General features: G+C 47.1%; 1 protein-coding gene and 1 long non-coding RNA gene across 11 annotated transcripts in view; one reads left to right on the top strand and one right to left on the bottom strand.

Annotated features, from left to right (window-relative positions):
* Positions 1-12,038, bottom strand: part of LOC144153074 (uncharacterized) — a 621,787-nt gene that overhangs the window by 295,956 nt on the left and 313,793 nt on the right. For all 10 annotated transcript variants that reach the window (XR_013319302.1, XR_013319300.1, XR_013319297.1 and 7 more), the window contains one exon: positions 11,147-11,182. This is a non-coding gene — a long non-coding RNA (uncharacterized LOC144153074). The remainder of the gene's footprint in view (positions 1-11,146; positions 11,183-12,038) is intronic.
* Jeb (low-density lipoprotein receptor domain-containing jelly belly protein) overlaps positions 1-12,038 on the top strand; it is a 198,303-nt gene that overhangs the window by 50,798 nt on the left and 135,467 nt on the right. The window lies entirely within an intron of this gene.

Genomic DNA, 12,038 nt, shown 5'->3' with positions numbered 1-12,038 from the left:
CTGCCTTGTGGGTGTGCTTGGTGAACGACGTCGTTCTGGCGGATCGCTTCGACAAAGGTGTACCGGCATCATTTCCGGGACGGATAGGACGTCAGTAAAATCTTGGTGTGTCCCGGCATAAAACACCTTCGTGTTAAAATATAAAACCCCAAAACGAACAAACCATAACGTACTCCTTAGTACTAAAGGTTGCTTCCCCACAAGCAGACGCTGTGTGCAGCACCCTTTTGAGACCGGTTGCTTCATCGTACTGGCGTCCTTTCCGTGATGGATATGACGTCAGTGAAATCTTTGTGTAAATCTTTTGTGTTTAAATAAATGCAACTTTTACAGGTAATTCTAAAATAAGTACATTCAATGTTAAACTGCGGCTTTAGAGGGATTGGTATTTTATACAGAAAAAATACGTGTTAACACTGCACCTTTTGGTTTTGACAGGGCCTTACTCAGTGCTTTTATATATCCGGACGAGCAAGTATAAAATCAAAGGGTCTAATTGAAGTAGACACCTTTTACGTAACAAAGAGCTTATTCGTTGTGCCCTATGCCCAGGCTTGCGTCACCCAAACGTGAAAAAGAGCGTGCAACTGGCAGTAAGGAATGAAATGAATGGTATATATCATTCTGTCGGTAAATACTACCAAATGCCGCAGCAGCGCTCGCCTGTTCGACAAATACTCAGTGGTTCCGCATAACATGTGGAAAAGAGTCCCTACAGGAGCCTTCACTCCTAAAAGCCGTCTAGTGAACACAAAACTCAGAGTTCCCGAATAACGCCCTATATTTGCAACGCATGAGACCTGCGCATACGGCAGAGTTCGCAAGCGGGCTTCCGACAAGCACAGCTCCAGTTCCCTATGGCCATGCCACTGAGTGCAATATTTGGTTTAAAATTCAAACGCACATCTCGCAGACAGGTGATTTACGTTCCTCCCTACAATAAAGAAACAAAATCCTCGAAGTAAAACGCGCACCTGGCAGGTGGAAGTGCCTTAACAAGAACAAAACCTGCCGACATCGTCGCAACGTCACCCGATTACTCCCATGCATCCTGGCAATACACAAGGCAGCATTTAAGCGACTCCGCGGACTTTCCTCCTGGAACTAGGGAACGGACGGTCCTCCGAGAATCGGGAATAGAAGTAAGTCTCTGTTCTCCGGGAAAATATTTTTACGAGGCCGTTTCGGGCCGCGGACTATCGCCAACCGACAAATCCGCGCGGCACCACGCAGAGGAAGCTCGCGAGGATTCGGTCTTAGGGGGTCGTAACGCGGGGAGCCGACCGAGCCGCCGTAAAAAGGCGACCATCGAGTGCGCAGAGCGGTCGCTTTCGCGGGAAATCAAAGTGATCCCGGCCGCTGCTTGTCCGGGCTTTCTTCCTTCGCGCCAGGAGTAAAATGGGCGCCCCTCCGATTGTGGCCGGAATCACGAGCGCTGTCTCCTCCTCCACGGAGCGGCCCGCGAAGCAGCAGCCGCTGACTCCGACGCAAGTGTCGCCAAGGCGGCCCCGCTGCTTCTTTTGCTATTTCCCGAGTCGGAGTAATTCGGTCGGCGGAACGCGGGCTACAACACAGGCGCGTAAATTCACTGCGCGCGGAACGTCGTCGATGTCGCCCTTAAAGTCACCCTGTTTCCCTTCTTTATCTAGAACGGGACGTTTGGTTGCTCAACCTCTGCCGGTTAATTTTTTTAAATGTTGTTTCCGGAGGAAATCCGACGCTTCACAAGTTAAAATGCGACGTACCAGTGACGTTGCATAATGCCAATCTTGCGCCTAAAGAAAAAAAAAAAAAAAAGAAATAACACTGTTTTGCCTTCAGCAGCCCTGAAAACTTTATAAACGAGGTTAACAAGAAACAACGTTCAGAAGTATTATACACAAAGTAACAATTTTCTTTCCTAAGTGGGTTTGAAGGCCAAAGAAATCAACGGGAAAATCACATCGCTTGCCCATGCGGCGTGACTGTTAGTTCACGCCTTTTCCTAGTAGCATATCCTGATGAAAAAGAAATTGCTGCCGCAATTTATGAATTATAGTTTTCCTTTATTCTTTCGTGCAGCCAAGAAATTTCTTTGTCCTGATGGCATCAAGTCGGCTCGCGTTAAAAGCTAAAGTGCGCCGTAGATTTTAACAGCTGAGCGAACCGCCCTTTCTGCGCATCTTTGAATCTTGTTATGGTAGTGCTGGGCTAAGGGTACCCTATTACGACAGCGTTACCTAATACTGGTCGAATTACTGCTTTGCGCGAAAGGAAGCGAATGTTCAAAGTAAAATTTTCACTGCACCTCTAGGAGAAAAAAAATGCCGTTTTTTATGGAACTGCAATTTCGGAATCCATATGTTCAGACTAATACGGATTGCTTTATCAACAATCAGAAATACTTGTAAAGTGTTGCATCTGTATGTATGATAGTGTTAGCGGAGTAACAAGAACATTTTGGTTCTGGATAATTTTCATGGGTAATTTTCATGAATACAGTTTGGTCAACGTTAACAGACATTTGTCATCGCTCCCCTCACTTGCAAACTTTTCGAAGAACACGATTCAAAGTAAAAAAAAAAGGTCAACTGAGCTGCTGATTTCACACCGAATTACGCAGCCGTTCGCAAACACGGCCTCACCTGGCCCCTTCTGTAAAAATCTATAGTTTCCGCGTTGTCGGCGCGACTACAATGGTACCAAAATACCACTGGCTCCGAAGCCAATATTCCCATCCACAATACTCATTATTTGGATGCGAACGCAGTAATGCGCCGGACAACGTGCGCATTGTCTGTGACGCGTCATGTGGCCATTAAGGCCCGTACGTATTGGCTGCCAACCCAGCTATGCGCCTGCGTGGCTACCCCATTGGCTCCGGTACGTTATGTGGCTTCGAATGCGGGTATGCAGAATCCCGAGATCCTGTTGCGTAGACGACAGTCCTATGTTAGGCCTAGTGTTACCCTTTGGGGACTAACATCACCAACTAATACCAGCAGCTTGATGCACGTTGAGTTCCACGTTGCTTGGCCCGTCGTCAAGTGAAACATTAGGTTACGTAACGTTCAGGCTGAATATAGGCATAAGAACGTATCAAGTGAACTGGCCAGTGTTAATGGCAACTACCGTCGGAAACGCACAGCCGGTTCACCAATTTATATTGGCTGGGACGTCAACATGTCCCCTCCAGACTCTCACATACCAAGTCCAGATGATTGGCCAGCATGCCTACAATACACATAAGGAGTTTTAGCTTTCTCTCAGAGATATCATTTTAGTGGGATTATTTTGAACTATGCCGCTGATATATAAAATAAAGAGAATGTGACGAAACACTGAGCACTGGGGAACGCCAGAGTGTTGCAAGAGTCTCATAAAGGCTGTTTTCAAAAATAGCGAATTTTTCGTAGGCCGAAAGCCTGGGTGAAATCTCAGTAATTAGAGTTTCGAAATATTTGTCCAAGTTCAAAGGAATTTTATTCACGAGACTTGTCTTCTTTTGTTTAGGCGAAATTTTCTTTTGCTTTTTTTTTGTGTCTTTGCGACTAACAATTTTTTAATAGGCTGTTACTAGAACGAGATAACCTCCAAGGCACAGAAGGCTGGGCCTTTTCCAAGCTTATTCGGCATTTTTTTTTTCGGCGTACCGATCTAGACTGTAGATTGCAAGAAGGCAATCCTCAGTCTCAGTTGACTTCTTTCTAGCCCTTTATCTTTTTTCTTTTTTTCGGGAGAGGGATTTCTTTTCGCCCACCAACGCTGGGGCAACAAACCACGTAGTCGCTGCGATGCGAAAGAGACGCAGCTATTTCTGGGCAGGGACATCAGTGTAAGCCCGCCTCGAGTTTCGAATATCTCAAGAAAGCTAACACCCAACGGTTCTTCTCTAATGATCGCAGGCTTTGTAGCAAACTGCAGGATTGTGAAATTGCCTCCGAAGCTCTTAAAAAACAAAGGAAGTCATTACAGCTACCCAGTAACGAATGCCTCAAGGGCACAAACTCGCACTGTTCTTCTCCGCCTGCTTTAACAACAGCTAGGACTTTCGTTGGGCGAATTCTAGGCTCCCAAATTTTGAGGAGCGCGCAGGCTTAAAATTACACAAAGCACACAATAGCCCAAACGCCGTTCCATATTTTTGTGTTCCCACGGCACGTACTTAATTTCTATAAATAAGGCTGATCATTCGTGCACAGAACGCGCTATCGATTTCAAAGGCATCCCTTTAACAGCAGAGCTGTTTAGGCTTTTAAAGACGATAGTCTTTCTTGGGCTACTAAACCCAGAAATTTTGGTCTGTCTGTCCGTCTGTCTGTCTGTCCGTCTGTCTGTCTGTGACTCGATTCAGCCACCCGGCCAAAGCAAAACAATGCCTGCGCAATAGTCTTATATAGTCAGAGCTAAAAATACCCGTCTATGTCCGGTGTAATGCTCATACTTGTCAACATTGTTGAAGAAGAACAAGACATTACGCAAATATGAGACAACAAATCAATACAGAAGTGATATTTGCAGTGTTCCTTTATAAAAAATCAAACATGCTGGACTTTTGCGAAATTAAATACTTCATCAACTGCAAAAAAAGAATTCACTCCGCCGTCGCCTGCTGTCGTCCGCGCCACTACAGCTTCTGGCGCCATTTTAAGAAATCAACCGGCAACAGTTACGCAAGGCTCCACTAGATTGGTTTCACGTTCTGCTTGCAACGCACGTGGAGTAGGGAAAACGCGAAACGTTGAAGTACGGCGCCTCGATGAACGCGCGTCTTCGCCGTACGGCAGCGTTCGCATCGAGACACCCGGTTTGGAGCAGTGGAACGCGGGAAGTTTAAAATGATTTAAGCAAACCTTTGGCGTCTTTACCTTGGGAGGAGCGCGACGCAAGAGGAACAACATGAGAGGTGAGCGGGAAAGCGAAGGGAGGCATTTACTTCTCAAAAGCCGATAAAGACTATCGTCTTTTGACGGCATTTGCAACGAAAGGAGCAGATACGCGGCCAATTTTTGTTTCCGCCGTCGAGCGCTACCTGAAAGCAGCCCAGCTGAGCGCGCGTGAGCGTGCGCCTGGTATGGGGCGCTAGGCGTCGGCCAGCCAGACCTTCGAGAACACTGCCCAGCGTTCGTGGCGTGATCTCTCCCGTGCTCTTCTACTCGCCAGTTCACGTGCGTTCGCACCTAAACTGGGGCGCACAGACCGCGAGTTCGCGCTACAGACGCCGAGTTTGCGAAGCCGGTTCCTGCAGTTTCTCGCGCGTGCTAACACGGTCCACTTTGTGGGAGATGGGAAAGCCTGCGGACGAAACGATCCGGGCCTGCCCGTCATGGAGAACGTTCAGCGGCAATCTATGTGTTCGAAAGTTCGAAAATCCGTGTGAGGCACAACAGCCGGGTCTCCGACGAAAGGAGAGGGGCCGGCTCCCCCAATTTTTTTTAATGAAATTTAATTCGTTTCTTTTTTTCCCAGCTGCCTTCTTTCATTGTCAGCTTAGATAGCCGGCGAAATGCGCAGCGAAAAATCTTCAATGTCATCACAAATAAATCCATCTATTCCTCCGCCTGAAATAATGAGAACACAATTAATGGTGTCGTAAGTTTTAAAAGAGTTTGAAACTACGGTCGAGCAAGAAATGTCGCGTGAAAAAAATAACTACCGACCAAAAGGGCTGTTATTTGACACCCTGAAACTACTTGTGTTTCGCAAGGTTTTATGTTGAACTTTATATATGTCCCCGTGTTTGAAAATAGCATTTCTATGCCCTAGGGACAACGTCCTGAGAGCCACATTTTCTGCTTTCAGTTCGGTTTGTCCCTTCGTTGCTTACGAAACGCAATTACAAAAGCCGAAGCACGTTATTAGTGTCTGTTCCGTCTTTTGCCTACGAGACAGCCATAGATTACGTGGACTGCTCTGAGCGCGATGATAAACTGAGTGCATGAATTTTGAAGTTTGGTTTAATTCAGTTCCAAACCGTACTCTGAACAGTGCTCTTTCAGCAGTACTCTCAACTCTCAAAGCACGCGGGTGCGTGCACGCGTGCTTGTAACGTAACCGCGCAATATACCACATGTATTATCATAACTTCGATTATTGTTCTGCTCTTCTCTGTAGCAGAAATGGGTAGTCTCCTAAAACATCTTTTTAGACGAGTTTCCGTTACGGAAACCGCGCCAAAATTAGACATGCAGAGGAAAAGCATAGAGGCTGTCATACTACTTCGGTGTGCCTAATAGTAGCGCTACTTGCGCAGTATTAGTTTACTCATAACGCTGTGGTAATGTGCCCTATTTATTGGTGTTTACGCTATTTTAACAGCACTGATTGTGTGTTTTACGCTACAGTTTATTTTTCTAATTGTTTGCCTTTAACTTCGGGTGGGTAGCTTGCCTTCTCATATATAAAATGCGGGGCTATACGAGGTTAATTTCCACCAGCACTTGAGTTCATGAATATCGTGTTTATAGACGTCGCCAGCTTTTTAATAAATGTTGTTGCTCCCCTAATCTTACACTGCCCATGCTGCTTCGCTGTATTTTCACAATAGAGCAGTGAAAGGGGGAGTGAGGTTTCAGGTTCCTAGAAGGTGCGTTAATTATTCCAATGCATAATAAATAAGACACGCTATAGGCTCATCGTAGGTGCAATAATCAACCATAACTGTCGTCTGGCCTTCGGGTAGTTTTCTCCCTATGAAACAAAATACAAAGAGAAAAGAATTAAACACTGGGATATTGTCTTTATTGAAGTGTCTTGCGTTAGTGGTTGTCAGTGAGTAATGCGGCTCTTAGAGCAATGTCGTTCAATCCCCACAAATGCGCATCGAAGTGCCATAATGCGGAAGGACGAATGCCAAAACCAGCCATACCATGCCTAGTTTTATCGCGAGAAATCAAAAGACGGGTAGGCAAGTTTGTGTCGTCGTCTAGGATACGAAACCTCGTGATCAAATAGGAATGCACGCATCGTCGGTCTGTTACAGTCCTGTACGGCGTGTAAGGAAAACAAAAGTGAAGGCTCTGAGAACTTGAAAATATAAGAGACTTGAAACCTGATCCGGTATGGCATTGAAGTTGAGGGCGGTGTTGGAAACGTCGAAGGAAGAGCACTAAGGATATTTCCGACTTTAAGTACCATGTACGACGTTCGTCATGTAAACTACGAAGAAACATATCCATTGTGAACGTCCATTCTTTTAAGTCCTTAGCCGGCTTCGAGTTTTCATTCCAAAAACGCGGTATTCTGGCAAAACGACTCAACGATGAAGGGGCGCTGCTATAGCGCCTGATAAATGTGAGAAGGGTGGATGCGGGCTGCCACTGTAAGTTGCAAAACGTGTCGTACGTCGAGCACGTGTCGTAGGAGCAATTGATGCTTGAATAAATCAGACTACATAAAAAGTAATAGCGTTTCGTCGTAGTAGGTAGCGCTATCAGCATTACAGAGTAGGCGTGAGCTTCTAGTAAGGTTGTAGCATTTTTTTTTCTTGCAGCGTCAACAGAGTGATCGCAGAGTGTGATGGAAAATAACATTCATTGCTGTATGCGGTTCACCAGAGACACGATGTAGGATCCCCCGCCTTTCGACTCGAAGCCACTTCCTTTTCTTCTGTTTACTGCTCTCACACTGCTACGTGCGAATAAAAAACAGAACAAATTGCAACACAGAGCAACCCTTTGGCGCCCCTGCCATCCTAGTCGACCCAGACTCTGAGAAAACGTAAAACGCTCCCTCGTTCAAAATGCAAGTTGTCGCAGACGTGGCGTCCGACGACGCTTCCATTTTTCAGTACTCTTTAATAGGCACAGTACTTCCTAAAGAAAAGATTGGCGTTGGCCTTGCTAACAGAATTTTCGCCTGCGAGGCGGCTTTTGTCAACATTCCGGATGCACCGTCTCCTTTCGAGATGGCTCCACGCACTCATCGCAAGCAGGCTCGTTCCGCTCAATGGAGAGAAAAAAAAAAGTTGCCACGGGAAAGGTCAGCTCAACCCTTGTCGCCATTTCCCAGTGCACATCGGCGTGAGGGAGCGGAGATGTCGCAGCGTACCTCTTCTTCCCTTTACTCCCGAAAAGCCCCCAGGGAAGTTTGCGACACGTTTCAGACTCAATGTAACACCTACGTAGGCGTTCCGGATGCAAGCAGTAGTCCTCAGCCGTGGGCACGGAGATGGTTCGGCTGCTTCTGCCGCTTTTTTATTCAAACGAGTGTTCGCACGAACGTCGTGAATTATTTATGACATCGCGGGCATTAAATATCGCCCACACATCCCAACACGGTGTTCTGCGATTCGAGCTTGTCCGACTGACAGCCCGCCCGCAAAGCGTTCTTCGCTTGAGCCTCAGAAGCCTATGTCATATTTATGCAGCGTGTGTCGATAGCACCATCCACGAGGATGATGTGCCGGCATATCGCTCATGCATTTGGTCCACTGAGGCGCATTTCTGGCGCTCGCATTGAACTGGCGGAGAGCACAGGGCGGTGCTAGTTTGTTCGCCACAGAATGGTGCTAGAGTTTTAACAGCTATGCTGTTTAAGCTGGTAGCCGGCCCGGCGAACGTGCTCAGGAAGACCTCTCCGAGCGATGATGTCATCGCGCGCCCCGGCAGCGCAGCTTGACCGTAGCTTATCCTCGCCGCGCTGGGGCGGTACTCGTGTCGCCACCTCTCGGAGGCACCATACAACTGGTACAAGAACGGCTTCGGAAACGCGTCGCGGGAAGGCTCGCTCTAACCCTTGTTGCGACCAGTGGTGTAGTTTCGACGGTGCAAAGAGAAGTATTTATGCCAAAATGAAAGAAGCCATAAGGCCGAGAACTGATAACGTTAATCAGCTTCTGAATTGGCGTCCCACGCTCCGGACCACACAACCTGAACGGTTTCTACCGAACTGGTTCAAAATTTTTGGGCAAACGCTCGTCTCGGGGCGCCCTCCGCTACTCTTGAAGCTTCACCGCAAAGCCGGCGGGCACTCGTGCAGTGTACATACTTTCTTTAATGAATGCGTGTTCATTGCTCTTTGGAGGCTTAAGGACGACACAACGCAAAAAACTTGACTGAGTTTCGAAGCATAACCACGCATAAATTTAGCCTTACCAAGAAGAAGCTAGGTGGCGCCACCATCTTCGTTGTTTGCGTAGTCATTGCGGCATTACTGCGAAGCTGGCACAATTTCTTTATTGAAAAATTGAGGGGGGAGGGGGGGGGGGTGTGGCCACGAGCAAGCATACTTCACATTTGACTGCAGAACGTTTGTTAACACTGGGAATAAAAACTGCACTTCGTTGGTTGAGCGCGACCATGCTACGCGAACACACCGTTAAATTTGTCAGTGGTTCGTCCTATTATTATGAGCCGAACGTTTTTTGTTGGGCTCTGCTAAACTTAATCGCCTAATCGTGTTCAATTATTTCGAATCACGCATGCAATTCCGTCGGTTCGAGGCTCAGCTAAACTTCTTTTATGTGGTGGTTGTTCATCCTAGAGAGGCTGCTGATTATACCCGGAGGAAATTTCCAGTGAAGCTGATTGACGATACCGCAGGCTTATGACGGGATCGTATGTGAGAAGTAAGAAAGTACTGACAGCGCTCATTTTAGGAAAGTTTCTCGCAGACCAGCAGAATAGAAACGGGAGTTTATTACTGCCGTCTTCTGCTGAAAATGGTGCGCTCGGCTTTTCTTTGAATCTAGAAGGAACAGACTTTTATATCGCCTGAGGAGAACAGAAACACCCGCTGCAGCTTGCTATTTCCGAATAAAACTCCTTTTTCTCTGCGTAAACTTTGCTTAGTACAGCAAAACACAATTGGACATTCACATAACGGTTTACACAAGTTATTACCGCACTCGACTGGCGGTCTATAAACGGTTTGTGTGCCATCAGGTTCCCAGAAAATTTCTGCTAACTCGTCAGCGAAAGGCAGCCGCCGTTCCATTTCTTCTTTCCTTAAAGCGTTTGCAGGCATTTAAACCCTAGCCTAGCGCAGCTGCTAATCTTTTCTTCGGGGTTGCGTCTCCTGGGAAACAAAACTCATATTTTCACTAATCAAACAAACAAAACTGAAATTAGCGCTAAATTTTTTCCGATTGGACAGGCGCTTAACTTGGCGCATTAGCTGCGTTTTTCCTCGACCCTCTGTGCGCGCGGTGAATCGATCCTTTTCCTCTCAATTCGGCCCCTCGAGCGACATTATATTCGCGACTACGGTGGGATTAGTGTTCTCGAATTGAGGCCTTTCGCAGGATTTGTCGTTCTCAACGAATAGCGTACAGTTTTGGTTCCGGTTCTTGTATATTCCTCTCCGAACTACAAAGCGTGAGCGATGCCCACGCAAAATCTTCGTCAACATTGCGCCGATGTGCTTAGAGACGAGTCTTCATGGGGCCTTGTATATACACGCCAATGTTTGCCTTCTCAGCGAGGCTAACTCGGCTCCACCGAGACTCGCAAAAAAAAAAAAAAAAAAAGAGAACGTAGTAAAAGCGCTCTCACACAGAATATACAAAAACGAATTTTTTTTTATCTGATGCTCCCAAGAGACGCTTAAAAGACCGGAACAGTGTGCGGAAGCGCACTAACTCAAATTATTCGCGATGGGTGCATCAACAAGAACAATGCTTTTGCTTTTGTGATCCCGTATGAGCACTTGAACTCTTTTCCCTACAAATAACCAGAATTTCTGTCTTCATTTTAATACAAAATCACTATTAGCTTATCTTTGCCGTTTCCAGCGCGGAACTCACGAGGCGTCTCGCATGAAGCCTCCCGTATTTCCTTCTTTACAACTCGATTGGGCAAAAGTTGATGCGCGGCAGAGGGAGGGGGCGTCACGAGTAAGTAACCGTCCATCGTTAGGCCTAACGTCACGCTTTGATGTCGAACGTCGTACCGCAGCTCGACGTACCATGTGTATGACGCTGATTGACACATAGTTAGGCTTAACTTATAGGTTACACAATGCTAAGCCTAAACATTCGACATTTTGCCTTACGGCACCCTTTCAGGTCTGCCGCCGTCTACCGACACCCATTGAAAAAAAGTAATGATTCCGTCAAGCTGTGGGTACCGCTTGACGTCGTAAGGCCTCAAAGGCAAGCGTTAAACCTATGCCGGCCTATATCACACAGCTGCTGCTGTTACTCTAGCATAAAAATAGAGAAGCTTACCCAGGGCTCCAGACGACGCTTGTAAGCCGGTGCATCCTGGGACACAAACCAATCAATGAATCAATCAATTGATTAGCTACAGTGCAAGCACTGCAAGCATCAAGCACAAAGAAAGTGTGCATACTCTGAAGCCTACCAGAGTGCTTCATCTCCACAAATCGTGTGGTAATGCACAAGGATTTATAGGCAGAAATGTACCCTGCTTTCACGTGGTATTCCGAGGTTGGTGCAGTCAAACCGTCTTTCATTTTGTTGTTCCGACGCGTGTCGCTTTCCTGGAAATCCATAGTCAATAGTTCGGTTTAAATTTACGGCTTCCCCTTGACCACGTGTTTTTACAGACGCAAGGCGGCCATGGCCAAACAGCCCCGCATGTTGGCCAAGCGTGTGCAAACACACAGGGCGCCGTTATCGAACCACCCAGCCCGAAATAAGCGAACTCCCACAGCGAAAGAGAATTAAACGGTGCCGCGCACACAGACGCGGCAAAAGAAGCTCGCGCCCTTTGCTACTAAAGGAAGCGGCATCTTATCCGACTCAGCGCTGCACGGGAAAAAAAAACTATTCAGGCGCAGAAACTTTCAGCACGAGTGTTTGGTAAACAGGCGCGCCGAAGGACTACCCGACCAGTCGCCGTCCTGAGAGTTCGCTACACTCGCAGCATTCTGAATGGACGGTCTCAAAGGTTAGGACAATATCGGAGGATCGTGTGTTTGCGCGCTGTGCCGCCCGTGACTGCACCTGCGGGTTCTTTCATCGGGCCGCCCCACTTCCATTTTTTATTATTATTTCCTCAATGCTGCGGCGAGATGATGGATCCTCTTCTGTTCTCCAAAGACGCGACAGTTTTCTTCGCTGACAGCAGGTCAGCTCAGCTCGTCGTCATTGTCGT

Source organism: Haemaphysalis longicornis, unplaced genomic scaffold (genome assembly GCF_048455015.1).
Source record: "Haemaphysalis longicornis isolate Haplotype H1 unplaced genomic scaffold, Haemaphysalis longicornis Haplotype H1 scaffold_9, whole genome shotgun sequence".
Taxonomy (NCBI): domain Eukaryota; kingdom Metazoa; phylum Arthropoda; class Arachnida; order Ixodida; family Ixodidae; genus Haemaphysalis; species Haemaphysalis longicornis.
This window is presented reverse-complemented; position numbering and strand designations above follow the sequence as displayed.